Source organism: Pleurodeles waltl, chromosome 1_2, assembly GCF_031143425.1.
Source record: "Pleurodeles waltl isolate 20211129_DDA chromosome 1_2, aPleWal1.hap1.20221129, whole genome shotgun sequence".
Classification (NCBI taxonomy): Eukaryota; Metazoa; Chordata; class Amphibia; order Caudata; family Salamandridae; genus Pleurodeles; species Pleurodeles waltl.
This window is the reverse complement of record NC_090437.1, coordinates 15,308,128-15,323,272: the sequence shown is the minus strand read 5'-3', so window position 1 is coordinate 15,323,272 and position 15,145 is coordinate 15,308,128.

Genomic DNA, 15,145 nt, shown 5'->3' with positions numbered 1-15,145 from the left:
GAAAGAAGTGTTAAGCAGTCCATGTAATTCACCAATTATGGGACTAATAAAGCCAAGTGGAAAGGTCCGAATTGTGCAGGACTTGAGGAAAATAAATGACATAATAATTAAATGCTGCCCTGTAGTACCAAATCCAGCTGTGATAATGTTTCAAGTCCCTTGCGATGCCGAGTGGTTCTCAGTCATCGACTTGTCACAAGCATTCTTTTCGGTGCCTCTTCATGAGGACAGCCAATTTCTCTTTTGTTTCAAATTCTTAGACAGAGTTTACAGTTGGTGTCGAATTCCTCAAGGGTTTTCGGAGTCACCGTCAATTTTCAATCAGATTCTAAAGAAAGACTTGGAAGCGTTAGAATTGCCATTCGAGTCAACCCTAGTACAGTACATTGATGACTTACTGATTGCATCCAAGACAGAAAGTGACTGCACAGCCGACACCATTGCCCTATTGAACCATTTGGGAAGGAATGGACACAAGGTGTCTCCTTCAAAATTACAGTTCTGTCAGAAGAAAGTGAAATATTTGGGTCACCAAATAGAGAAAGGGTCACGGAGAATAATGAAGGAAAGAATAACAAGTGTACTTCAAATGAGTCCCCCAAAGACGAGGAGGGAGGTGAGGAAGTTTTTGGGAATGGTGAGTTACTGTCGCCAATGGATTCCCAATTTCTCAACCCTAGCAAAACCTTTACTGAAACTGACCCAGAAGGATGCATTGGATGAAATTGAACTGAAAGGAGAAGAGATGGATGCTTTTATTGAATAGAAAGAATGCATGTGCAGGGCTCCAGCTTTAGGTATGCCTGACTACACAAAGCCTTTCACATTGTTTTGTCATGAACGTGATGCATGTTCCTTGTCTGTCTTGACCCAAGCCCATGGTGGCGTAAACAGACCAGTAGCATATTTTTCAGCTACTTTGGATCCGGTCGCAGCAGCACTGCCAGGGTGCTTGCGCGCCGTAGCCGCAGTTGGTATCAGCCTCACTCAGAGTGAAGGAATAGTGATGGGACACCCTTTAACAGTCATGGTCCCTCACTCAGTTGAGATACTTTTGACACGTTCCCGAACACAGCACATGACGGGTGCTAGACTCACAAGGTACGAAACAATAATTCTGGGATCACCTAATGTGCAGCTGAAAAGGTGCACTACGTTGAATCCAGCAACCTTGTTTCCCAGTGAAAATGCTGAAATTGAGAACGCTGAAGACATCGAGCACGACTGTCTTCAGGTGACTGAATTTTGCACCAAACCAAGACCTGATATCAAAGATACCCGATTGGAAGAAAATGATCAAATTATTTTTGTCGATGGTTCATGTTTAAGAGATGCACTGGGTGTATTGAAAGCAGGATATGCTGTATGTACTGTAACAGGTGTTCTGGAAGCATCTTGGCTTCAAGGAGTTTACTCTGCACAGGTAGCAGAATTGGTAGCCCTTACCAGAGCGTGCCAACTCTCTGCATTAATGAAAGTTACCATTTACACTGACAGCCAGTACGGGTTTGGAATAGTGCATGATTTCGGACAACTGTGGTCACAGAGAGGCTTCATGACCTCTTCAGGATCACCAGTGAAAAACGGTGAAAGAATAAGAGAATTGTTAAATGCCATTCAATTGCCAGGGGAAGTAGCAGTGGTAAAATGCAGTGCACACTCGAAGGGACAAGACTATGTTTCCCTGGGAAATGGATATGCGGATCAAGTCGCAAGGTTTTGCGCATTGAACTGTATATTGCTTAGGGATGAATGGAATCTGATAAGTGAACCAGAACTCGAACCAAGCGAAATATTTGCTCTAAAGGTGATAGATACGATGGATGAATTGAAATCCTTACAGAATGATGTCAGTGAGGATGAGAAACTTTCGTGGACCAAATCACAATGTGTAAAGAGACTAGATGAATTATGGGTTTCAAGTGAAGGGAAATTCGTTCTTCCAAATAGCCTTTTGACACAGATAGCCAGATTTTACCATGGACAAGCTCATCTTGGGAGGGATGCCATGATTAGGTTGTTTAAAACTGATTGGTTTAACCCCAAATTCCGTCAAGTTGCTGAAGCAGTTTGCCACCGTTGCGTCATTTGCCAACAGATGAACGCAGGGAAGGGAACCGTAGTAAATTTGAGCCACATTGGAAGAGCAGGGGGTCCATTCAGCAGGATGCAAATGGACTTCATTGATATGCCTGTGCATGGGGGCTTGAAGTATGTGTTGGTGGTTGTGTGCATTTTTAGTCACTGGATTGAAGCATACCCTACACGCAGAAATGACAGTCTCACAGTTGCAAAACTACTCTTGAGAGAGTTAATACCACGTTTTGGATTCCCGATCTCTTTAGAATCAGATAGGGGAAGTCACTTCAATAATGAAGTAATAAAATTTCTTTGTGCAGCACTGAACATTGAGCAAAAGCTGCATTGTAGCTACCGCCCTGAAGCATCAGGTCTAGTGGAGCAAATGAATGGCACATTGAAATCGAGAATGGCGAAAATATGTGCATCGACAAACTTGAAATGGCCTGACGCATTGCCTTTGGTACTAATGTCAATGAGAAACACCCCTGACAGAAAGACTGGACTGTCCCCACACGAGATTCTCATGGGCAGGGCTATGAGACTTCCAGCAGTTCCTGCAAATGCGCTTTTGAATATTACAGATGATATGGTGTTAGACTACTGCAAAGGTCTAGCTGATGTGGTTCGATCTTTCTCTCACCAGGTGGAGGCAACCACCTTGCCACCGATCCAAGGTCCAGGATACGCCCTGAAAGCAGGTGACTGGGTCGTGATAAAGAAGCACGTGAGGAAGTCGTGTTTGGAACCCCGTTGGAACGGACCTTTCCCAGTGATTTTGACGACTACCACCGCTGTGAAGTGTGCGGGAGTTCCCAACTGGATTCACGCCAGTCACACAAAGAGGGTGTTGTGTCCCACAGATGAGGAAGTTGAAGCGCTGAAGTTACCAGTACCTGATAACAAAGTACCAAGCGCTGAGGCAGAGCGAAACAGAACCAGAAGCGAACAAGCAGAAATAGAGGAGGGAGAAATATTTTCTGAGGACGAAGCCACTGATTCACTTGGGGAAGACCAAGGAGGAGCCTCAGCCAGCGACGAAGCAGCTGAAGGTAACAAAGAGCCTGAAGCAGCTGAAGGTAACAAAGAGCCTGAAGCAGCTGAAAGTGACAAAGAGCCTGAAGAAAGTAACGGTGACAAAGGGCTCGAAAAAGGTGAAGAAGCAGGAGAGCCTGATCAGAGGAGGGCTTTCCCAGAAGCAGACGATACAGAAAAAGAAAAGGAAAACCTGATTGACTCCCCAGAAGGAGGGGACAAGGCAGAACAGAACGGAACTGCTCAAACTCCTTCAGAAGAGATTGCAGGTCCATCAAGTGGACACAGTGCAAAAAGAAGACCAAGCATATCGCCAGTAAAGCTAAGAACTAGAGAAACGTTGAACGACAGTGAAGGGCCAAGAGTGAAAGAGAAAAGAAAGGAAGTGTCTGTTGTAGTACCAACACCAAGTGAAGAAAAGGACTTGGGCAAAGAGGAAAGTATCAGTGAGAAAGAATCAAAGAGAGATGCAAAGTTGAAAAGAAAAAGGATACCAAGCAGGAGGTATTCCGGTCCGGAGTGGGCGTACGTAGCCAATAATGATTGGTCAGACGAATTCGTATCCCTCAGTCTTGAGAACGAAGAGGCAGAACTTCATTTTGGAAGTAAAAACTTTATGGACTCTGTTGATTGAAACCATTGATCACTTGATTGATTTTTCAACCGGCTAAGACATTGCTAACTTGATTGACTTTGAAACCGATTTTGAGACAACGCTGCTAACCGATGAGAGACTAAACTGCTAAAGAAACAGTGTGGACATTGAACTCGTTCAGCTTTGTAAATACCTGCAACTTTTTTTTTAAAAAAAACGGAAAAAAAAAAACGCTTTGATAAAGTGTCTTCAACTTTCTGATTCTGCACAGATCATGACTAGCTTCACTACACAGGGGCGTAAAATTAAGTATTGTAAATACATGTGTATAGGCTTAATAACCGCATGCGTACTAATAATTGTAGCAATAGTTCTTGGAATGCATGGTAAAAGTGAGAGTGAGACGAATGATGCTTCTACTTCTAAACCTATTATCGTTACTGAACTAACAGCTCTGAAGAGACTCGAGCAAGACGAGAGACACTTGCATGATAAGAAGGAACTTTCATCTAACGTTTTCTATCGCTTACTGAGTGAGTATGTTGAGACCATGGATGCGAAAGATTGTTATGTGTGTACACAAATACCTACCTCAGTAGTGGAAGGGGTAACGTATCACAGCATGCCTCTTACGTATGGAATTACATGTAGTATAGTAGCTTCCAGATTTTATGCTCAAAAAGACATTAATTATTTCTATACAAATTACGATGTTACTTTTGCATATGTCCCCATAATAGTGCACCTGAGTAAGATAGCTCGAGATTATTATGCCAAATAATGAGGGAATTCTTCGAACCGATGTCACCTTTTCACACAGCTCACGCACATAGAGAGAACCTTACAGGCTTGCTTTCACCAGTAGAAATAGAATTTTTAGACCGCACTGATGATAGGAAGAATGAAATGAAGGAGAAATTAGAGAGGGAATTACATGAAAGGACGTCTGTAGATAATTATGCTTTTGCTGCAATAAAGACACAAGGGAAAATAGCTTTAGATACATTGCATGTAGGAAGATTTTGTATACATAGATTTCCATCATATTATGACACAGTTTTTGTGGGAACGAGTGAATGTAAACATACATATGCATTTCAATCTAAGTGGACGTTCAGGCTGAATGGACAAGACCCAGTTATTCCTGGAGTATATTATATTTGTGGACTCAACGCCTATTATCGTCTTCCTAAAGGATGGTATGGAAGGTGTTATTTGGGAATAGTGTTCCCAAAGGTTTACCAACTAGGCGACTTAAAGAAATTTCCACGGCTGTCTGAATCACATCGTGTTCAGAAAAGGGAGACAGCTTCTGGTGTGGTAGGAGATATATTTGGAGCATTGATTCCTTCAGTAGGAGTCATATTGAATTCAATCAAAATACGAAAGTTGTCTACTATTGTGGATAACATGCTGACAAAGTTTTCAGGAGCTATAATCCTGATGGATGCTGAACTTGCTGCAGAAAGAGCTATGACTCTTCAAAATCGGCTTGCCTTAGACATTCTTTTAGCAAAGGATGGCGGCGTTTGCAAAATGCTTGGCACGCGTCACTGTTGTACATATATACCAGACAACAGTGGAAAAATTAGAACGATGCTTACAAATTTAACTAAAGAGAGTGTAGATTTAAAGGAATTGAAAGAACCCGGAGTTTGGGAGAAAGTTGGAAAAGGATTTGCTTCTGTGGGAAATTGCCTCAGCAACGTTTGGAACGGATTGTTACTAAAAATAGTAAAGGGAATATTGATAATATTAATTTGTTTATTAGGCTCTTGGGGAACATGGAAAGCTTTCAAAATGTTAAAAGCAAGGAACAAAAGGAAAAGAGAAGAGAAAATAGAGAACAAAATGGTGGAAATATATAGGGAAAAGTCAAAAGGGACTAAGAGAAAAAGGGAATTGATTGAAGTGCCAAATTACTATACAGAATTTTAATGGGATAAAATTTGTGGGTAGTTTTGATGTGATGACATAATTAGTCATCAGAGGAGGGATTGATGACGCAGAAAAAGAAGGTCCGACATATATTCATGTATACCGTGTAATCGATACACATAATGAAGTGTGATTTTAGTAAAGAAAAATATGTACGAGGGAAATTGTGCCCTCGGGGTAGTTCGCCATCATTCTAAACGAGCTTTATTAATCATGAAGTATTAAAAATGTAGTAATCCGTCATAATCGCAATTGTATGCCATGATTTCTTGTTTGAAAACTGTTTTGCTTAGCTTAAATTTAGTACAGGCTTTGGCCTGGTTGCTTGGTTTCAAATTCTAACTGCGTGATTTTTTTTCCTTGAACTAATGAAACATATATTCTTGCTTGAAGTTGTATTTTTCCAGTAGAAACTGGCTGGTACACTTATCTCCAAGGTTTCGTGCTAGGCCGGTTACATCCCCTTTGATACAAGGTCAGTCTCTGCAGGTGCGGACAATGAAGGTACAGATAGTAAAATAATTGGCAAACCATGATACAATTTGTGTTCCAAGGCTCCAAGGACAGTGAATGCATAAATGGGCGCTAGTAAAAGACAATTTTTGATTGGACAATTTGAAGCCAACCTATGAACCCTCCAATGGAAGACCCTGCAGAATTTGGAATGTTTCTTACTTAAACTTTGCCGGACAAAGAGAATTCAGCCATTTTCCTCGATGCCAGTTTGAAGCCTGATGCCAGACTCCATTTTGGACGACACCCTGATGCCCTTTTCTCTATCTGAGAGAAAGAGACTTTAAGAATTCTCACCCTAGAGACTTTAACTTTGATTTGCACCAGTCTTGCCCATGCAGTAACTTTGCCCCATTCTCCTTGCCGTTGCAAGGAAGCTTGCCCTTAACTTTGCCCCCTTTGAAATTTGCCCCATGCTGATCAACCGGTACCTAAAGGACGAAGACTTTTCTTGAATGCTGATTGTATTTGGTAAATATGAAAGGATAAATGTATTATGCATTGTGTTTTTTTTCCTTTTAGGTACCAACTGCTATTTTGATAGAGTCCTAGCTAGAAGTTTTCCAAATTTGTGTTGACTAAATTCGTTTTGCATGAAGTCCCATATGCCAATGCTAATTAGAGGTTAGTCGAGGTTTTCATTCAATGTATCATGAAGAATTGAAATCTTGTTATGCTGACCGAATGTATGCAATTAGTCAAATACAGTTAGTCACATTGGTGATTTGCATTGCTATAACAGAGTGTATCATCATTCAGATTTTACGTAGATTGCGTTTCTTCCGCCGTTATGGACAGCTAGTAATGTTCATATACATATATCAATTGGTCTTGAGACATATATATATCGTGCTAGCTTTGTTAATATAGGGAAATAAATTCACTAACTTTTAATAAACTGGTGTGGTTATTCATGACTGAAAGGTCATGGTGCGCCGAAATACCAACTGTTATTGATTTCTGATGTGTTATATTGATCTATTAATTGAGTATTGATTACCGATTACAGCAGTTATTGATTATTGATCTGAGTGACTCGACTATTGAGGATGAGGAGAGCCCGACTTGGTTAAGAGATTCACCGATCTCCAACGTGTCCAGGTACAGGAAATTTATAAGGGCTGGACGCGTTATCAAGTGCATGCCATATGGTGAAGCAGTGATGCCTATGGGTGAAGGGACCTTAAAGTGCCCCTTATCCTGTTTTACCCATCATGTTGCCTTACACCACTGGTCACAGCTAAACCCTCAAGTACGTGAGTGAAGGTAGGGAAACAAGGAGGCCATACTTGCCATCTTCCATCAGAGAGGTTTCTGAAATGTAATGAATTTGGAACTTGAAAGCAGACCAGAGGAGAAGCGTGCTTGTTCTGTGCTGGTCGTAGGCATTACTAGTCAGCCTTGCTTCCATGGTAGATAATCTGTAAATTATTTTTAACCACAAGTGAGCATATTCAACATGCATGTCTAGGGTGCGGAGCGGCACCTGGGCCCTCACTACAAATTGAAAGAACTAGGGTGCAGGAAATCTGGAGAGCTGGAATCTACTATTAAAGCCAGTAGCCTCTCCCTCATCTGTAGCTTGCCATTTATGTGTTTTAGCTCCTAAAATGAGAAATAACTATCCATAGCTGAAATACCGGATGAAAATATGAACGTTTCCCCGATTCAAGGTACTGTTCCACTGATATGTACCACATGCTCTTTGCACAGAGGGGCAGGGCGACACAGGTTGCCGGTGTTGGGTGGGGAGGATCCTTGTAGTGAGAAAGCTGTGACCTCCTTCACAGAAACACTGACTGTTTCCCAGTAGTACTGGAGAGGGTGAAGGTGGAAGGGATGAGGATCTGCACCCTGGAAACGCAGTCGCAGTGTTTCTGAACCCGAACATTTCAGGTCCGGAAACACCGGACCACTAGTACGGTGGAGTGCTGTCTATCCCCTATGGAACGCCACTCTGCCATGCTCCTAATGAGGCGGGTGGTGTGAATTTGCACTGTATGGAGTCCATACGTGTTTCAAAGCGTTCCAGAGGTGTAAAAAGGAAGCAAGGTGACGACATTAGTCATCATTTCCCGCGATAACCTAGCAAGGGGTAAAATGAAGCTTACAGGAGTGATAGCATTGGAAATGTGAAACCTGTAAAATTCTCTTTTGCCAGTGGTTTGCCCGTGCTTGATGCACAGATGCTTCTTATAGCAGGACTCTGGGCAACGCAGTAAACGCATTTAAATGTCATGCGGTGCACTTAAATTATCGAAAACTGGGAGCTTTCTACTTTCATAGCATCATAGCAGTAACGACAAACGGGCAAACAGGTGGGCTGCCACCCCCAGAAACATGGCTAGTGTCTGTAGTGTCCTGCTGGACACGTTCTAGTGTTTACACCAGTCATTCTGTGGGGGCGGGCTTCTACACGCACCCCACACTCATCCATCACAGGCATCACCAGTCAGGTCACCCAGCCAATAAAAGAGACTGGGCGCACGTGCCCTCAGGCCAGTTGCTAGTACCCTCACTATGTGTCCGTGTGCGTTACTTTCTTAGCATGTGGGCCCAGGGCCCACGACAATGTCCAAAGAATCCAACCAGTTTTATGGTAATAAGGATCACCGTATTATATGGAGCTTTATATCACACTTCTGTCACTTTAAACCGTTGCATTTTGTGTAATAAAGACACACTAAGGCCCTCATTCTGACCTTGGCGGTCTTTTCGCAAGACCGCTGAGTTACCGCCGCGGTGAAGACCGCCGACCGCGGCGGTGTGCCGCTGTGCGCATTCTGACCGCTGGGAGCGTTCCGCCGGAAAACCGCCAGCAGCCACACTGGCGGTCGGCGGGAAAGTGGAGACTGGTCAACCTCCACCGCCACGCCAGCAGAACACCGCCCACAGAATTACGACCCACATTTCTGTGTGGCGGTCTTCTGTTGGCGGTCTTCTGTTGGCGGTCACGTCCCTATGGCTCCCGTCGCCTCCCGGAGGACCAACGCACAAGGTAAGTTGATCGTCCGTGAGGGGAGGGGGTGGGGGGGTGTTGTGTGATGTGGGCGTGCATGGGGGTGTGCGTGTGAGTGTGTAGAGTGGGTGTGTGAGTGCGTGTATGCGGGCGGGGGGTGCTGCTGTGTCTATGGGTAATGTGTGCTGTTCGGCAGGTGCGCATGTCGGCATGTATGTGTGCGGGTATGTGTCCCCGTTGTGTATGTGTGTGTAGGGGGCGTGTATATGTGCATGTTGGGGGTGTGTGCATGTCGGGGTACATGTATGTGCATGTCGGGGTGGGGGTGGGGAGGGGGTTCGTACCACCTCTGGGGGGTGGCAGGGGGGTGGAGGGTGTGGGGGGAGGACTCGGGTGGGTAGTGGGGGGTGGGGGAGACCCCTATCAGTGCCAGGGAAGGAATTCCCTGGCCCCGATAGTGCTTACCGCCATGGTTCGCACGGCGGTTCCCGCCCGCAAGAAACCGCGGCGGTAGGCAGGGTCATAATACCCTTGGCGGTCTTGGGACGACCGCCGGGCCGGAGTGCGCAAACTCCAGCCCCGCGGTCATGACCGCCGCGGCGGTCGGAGTGGAGAAGTAGCGGTCGGTCGCGGCGGGGACCGCCGCGGTCAGAATGCCATTTTTAATACCGCCGGTCTGTTCGCGGTCCGACCGCCGTCTCTCCGCCGACCGCCAGGGTCAGAATGAGGGCCTAAGTGTACATTGTAACAGTTTACTCACACAGACACACGCATATTACCCAGTAGTGGTCAGTTATGGTTAGGACCAAGTTTCCATAGAAAATTGTTTTGTTGGCTTGTTTATAATTTTGTTTGAGGAATCAGAACAAAACAACTAGAAAACCTGTTTCCTTTGCCAAGTAAGAAATTTAACCAACAGTATGCGCTTGGTTATCTAAAATATGCCTCTGAGTATCTACTGGTTTATTCATTCATAAACAAAACATCATATTAGAAATATTAATCAAAAGTTATTATGTTAATTTCATTATAACAATAACCCAAATGCAAAGGCACCAAATGTCAATCAAACCCTACAACCACAAGGCCAATAGCTCATAACGTTCTTTGTCAATATTAAAAACACAGTCCCTCTTTTCTTGCAACCCTCAGAAAGTTGAAGGAGGTATCAATCACATTTCCACATCCTCCTTGGAAAGTATGTAACAAAGGACAATAAAAAATGTTGACATACTTTTCAGTGAAGCCATCCTTTATATGGCACCACTTTCATCAGGATTCTTCATGATCAAGAAATACATTGAAATGGACAAACTTGATTTCACATAGATTTGTTGTAGGGAGTTCCAAGACAGCTGATCCCAGGTGACCTCTCACATAAGGGATACACAACAAATCCATGTCCTCACCTTTTGCAACCCCGGGGACTAGTCAAGATTAAAATCCTACTCAAATATGTTCGAACAACCCTGTTCAAACCTGTTCAAAAGCACCAGTGTCTGGCAGCATAATCGCCCATGTCTGCATCCATTTTATGAATCTTCACTACACTTTCCAAAAAAAATGGGTTTCACCTTCAGCTTCTTTCTGGAAAGTTTCAGGGTGATCTGTGAAATGGGCTGCGAAAAGGGTGAGGGTCCCGAAATGCATTTTCACCCTGCAATTTTCATATGAAAATTAGTCACAGCTGTCTTAGCTGGGACAAAGACACCTAGAAAAAGAATTAAAATATATATTGGACAGAATTCTACATGGGTGGCCAGATATGCTCTTTATTTTTCACCACAAGGAGCACCCCATATTGCCCATTGTGGACTAATCTAAACATATTTTCATTCATGATCATACCCTAACCTGGGCAGGGGCATCACCAGCATTTTTAAGTGTTGTATGGTGCTGTAGGGAGTACACCTCTCAGAAATACTGAAAAAAATAACTTTATGTTTTCTGGGATCTATATAACATGACCCCAGGAAAAGTTGATAATGTTTTTAAGAACTCCCAGAGCTGGAGCTTTTGCTCTTCAGATTGGGAATGCAGGGACTCTTGTGGATAGTCTTATGGTTGAATTATGTGGCTGGAGGAGTGTAAAAGAAATACTCTAACACTTGTTTAATATGGTTTTGACTAACTGTACTGTTTTTAATTTCAATATTTGTTGACTAACATTGCAGTGACCCCCATCAGAAAACCAATAGGTCTGCCATTTATATATATGCGTGGCAGGAATTGCATGGTTCTCCGTAAAAGTGGTGTAAAATATATAGAAAAATATAAATACATTTTTCTACCTATTACCACTTTAAGAAAGTGGTAATAGGTAGAAAAAAATAATAAAACCTACTATATCTAAACCTACTATATCTAAGTCCGTAACCAGAACGCAGCAGAAGTGTGCTGAAAACTACTTTGCTGCCTTTTATGTTTTGTAAACACAGCCATTAGCCAATCAGATACTGCCTTCTCATTGGCATGTACCACTGTATACCACAAAGTTACAGCGGTATACCACAGCACAAGTTATAAGAAAATATTTTAACACTCAGAACTTTTAACTTACAACTTTTACAACACTTACACCACTGACACCCACAATTACACCAAAAATGAATGTTTACACCTTAAAATACATATTCCTTTCATATTACATCTACAGCCGTTAACCCACTTTCACAATACGTCTGTTTCAAGCAGCACACTTCACTCTATGCCACTCCACTCTATGCCACTCCACTCTACGCCACTCCACTATATGCAATTACACTCTGCGCCATTTGGCCATGTGTCACTACACTCTCTAACACTCTACTGTATGCTATTACACTGTACAGCACTGCACTGTATGCCACTCCAGTGTACTCCACTCCACTCTATGCTATTACACGGTACGCCACTCCATTCTATGACTCTCCACAATACGCTACTCCACCCTACAACACTCCACTATATGCTATTTAATTGTACACCACTCTACCCTAACCCACTCCACTCTATGCCAAGGCACTGTCCACCACTCCACTGTACACTCCTCAACTTAACGCTGTCTCACTCTACTCCACTCTACTCTGCACTATTCTATTGTATGCCACGCCACTCTATGTTATTGTACTCTATGTTATTCCACTGTATGCCACTCCACTCTATGCTACTCTATTCTATTCTACACCCTCCACTCTACACCACTCCACACTATACTATTCCAACATATGCCACCCCACTCTATGCTACTCCACTCTACACCAATCCATTCTATGCTACTCCACTGTACGCAGCTCCACTCTAAGACAATCCAATCTATGCTATTCCAGTCTACTCCTCTCTACTGTGTGCCACTCAAGTCTACATCACTCCATTGTATGCCACTGCACGGTAGGGTACTCCATTCTACCTTATTCCACTGCATGATACATCACTCTCTGCCAGTCCAATCTATGCTGCTCCACTGTATGCCCCTCTCCTGCATGCACCTCCACTCTACATCACTCCACTGTGTGCTATTCCACTTTCACCCACTGTACTGTATGCCACTCAAGTCTAGGGCATTCCATTGTATGCCACTCCGCTGTACGATAGTCCACTGTACGCTATTCCACTCTATGCTACTACACTGAACGCCACTCCATGAGCACAAAACGTTATGCTATGGTACTCTACATCACAATATTCTGTGTTACAGTACTCTATGACACAACACTGTATGACACTGTTCTCTGTGCCACTCCAGTCTATGCACTTGAGTGCACTCTGCTCTACAATCCTACTCCAGTCTACAACACTCTACTGCACACTATGTTACTCCACTGTACAATACTGTACCCCAGTCTATGTCACTGTACAACACTGCAGTTCACTGAATCACACGGGGTATACTGCAATAATTTCGCGGTATACTGGGATACATGCCGGTGACAAAACAATATATGATTTGGTAAAGAAAGCCCTTACAAAATTAATAGGCAACCATTTTTCCACACTTAGGGGCTCATAATGAGGCTGGCGGTCATGACACTGCAACCTCGCGGTGACGGTCGGACCGCCTCACTCCAGGGGACCACTGTTCCCTCAAGGAACATGGTTCCCGATGGGCTGACGGCGGTATGAGTCGTGGTCAGCCACGGCAGCACTGCACTGAGCGCAGCCGTGCTGATTACAACTCAACTTTCCACAAGTCTTTCCATGGCAGGGACTCCGCTATGAAAAGGCTGGCAGAAAGGCAGTGCAGGAGGTCAGAGGTGGGCCCCTGCACTGCTCATGCCCATGGCAGACCGTGCATATTCTGAGGGTGCTGGTGTACTACGGTATTGGCCTGTGCTACCGCCGTGGTCAAAATATGGCAATTTGTACCACCAGCCTGTTGGCTGTACGATCGCCACTTCAATAATGAGGCCCATAGTGTATTACAGAGTATTTTCAATTTTTTACATTTTTTTTTTTAAATTACGGAGTACCATGGTACTACCTAGAAAATATTCTAATGCTTAACGTTTTTTAAAAATTAAATTGTAAGACATTTAAAAACACACTGTACTATACTATCTTTCACAAATATAGTACTGCAGTGTATTTTTAATTGTTCACTTATTTTTTTTTTCTGCAGCTACGGTGGTACTTTCTAGGTATTTGTGCAGTACTCCGTAAATGTTTTTTCACTACATTAAGTAACAAAACGACTTTTTTTACCTTTACTGACTTACCTAAACTGCTTCATTTCTTCCTATGTACTTATAATACCGTAGTAAACTATGGGCCAGATGTATGAATCTGGCCCATTGCGATTCGGTAATTGCGATTTTTAAGAAATCGCAATTACCGACTCGCAAAGGGCCATGTATCACATTTGCCATTCGGTAATTGCGATTTCTTAAAAATCGCAAATGCAATTACCGAATCGCAAATTGCGATACTGGCCCCATTCGCAGCTATGGGCCTATTGACCCATAGCTGCAAATTTTTTGCATTTCCTAAATTGCGATTTCTCAAACAGAAATCGCAATTTGGGAAATGCAAAAGGCCAGGGTGCTGGGGGCCTAAGGCCCCCTCTCCTGCACCCCAAAAAAAAATTTTTTACCATGTAAAGTACACACATGCCAAAAGGGCATGTGTGCTTTACATGTGAAATTTAAAAATGCAGTTTTACTGCATTTTTAAATTTTGCACCAGGTTACCACCTGGTTGCAGACAATGGTATTGTGCATGTGCAAAATACCATTCTGCGAAAAATCGCAATTTGCGATTTTTTGCAGAATTGCCTTGCGATCTGGATTTTACGAATCGCAAATTGCGATTCGCAAAATCCAGGTCGCAACGCAGAAAATCGAAATTTTTCCGATTTTCATTTTGTGGTCTGCGAATGCCTTTGATGCATTGCAGACCACGATTTTGCACTCGCAAACAGCCGATTTCGCAGTTTGCGAGTGCAAAATCATTTGATACATCTGGCCCTATATTTTCACTTAAAACTGAGACCACATATTGAGTGGTCTAAGCAATATGGTTACCTTTTAATTTTATAAGGGCTTTCATTACCCAGTCATAGACTGTTTTGCGATTTACTGCGGTGTACTGTGAAGTTACCACAGTATACGTGGCCCAATATATAATTATGTTTTGTGACATATAACTTTATCACTACTGAAGCAATAGATCCACTACTAAAAAGAAGCTTTTCTACCCCATAATCTATATTGGCGGTATTTCGGCAGCCACCAGCGCGGCGGTCTTGCCGAAATACCACCAAAGTCGTAATGAGGGCCAATGTGTCTAAGACGCTGTACCACATGCCACTCTACTCTACTGTATGACACACTATTCCAAGCCCCTCCAGTGTGCAACACACCACTCTATGACAGGCCACTCTCCTGTATTACACTGCACTCTATGATATGCCACTCCACTCTGCAATACGCCACAGCAGTCTATTACATGCCACTCCACTTTACGACATGACACTTCACTCCTCGCCACTCCACTGTACAACATCCGACTTCATTCTATGTCCCTCCACTCTAAGACACTGTATGACACAC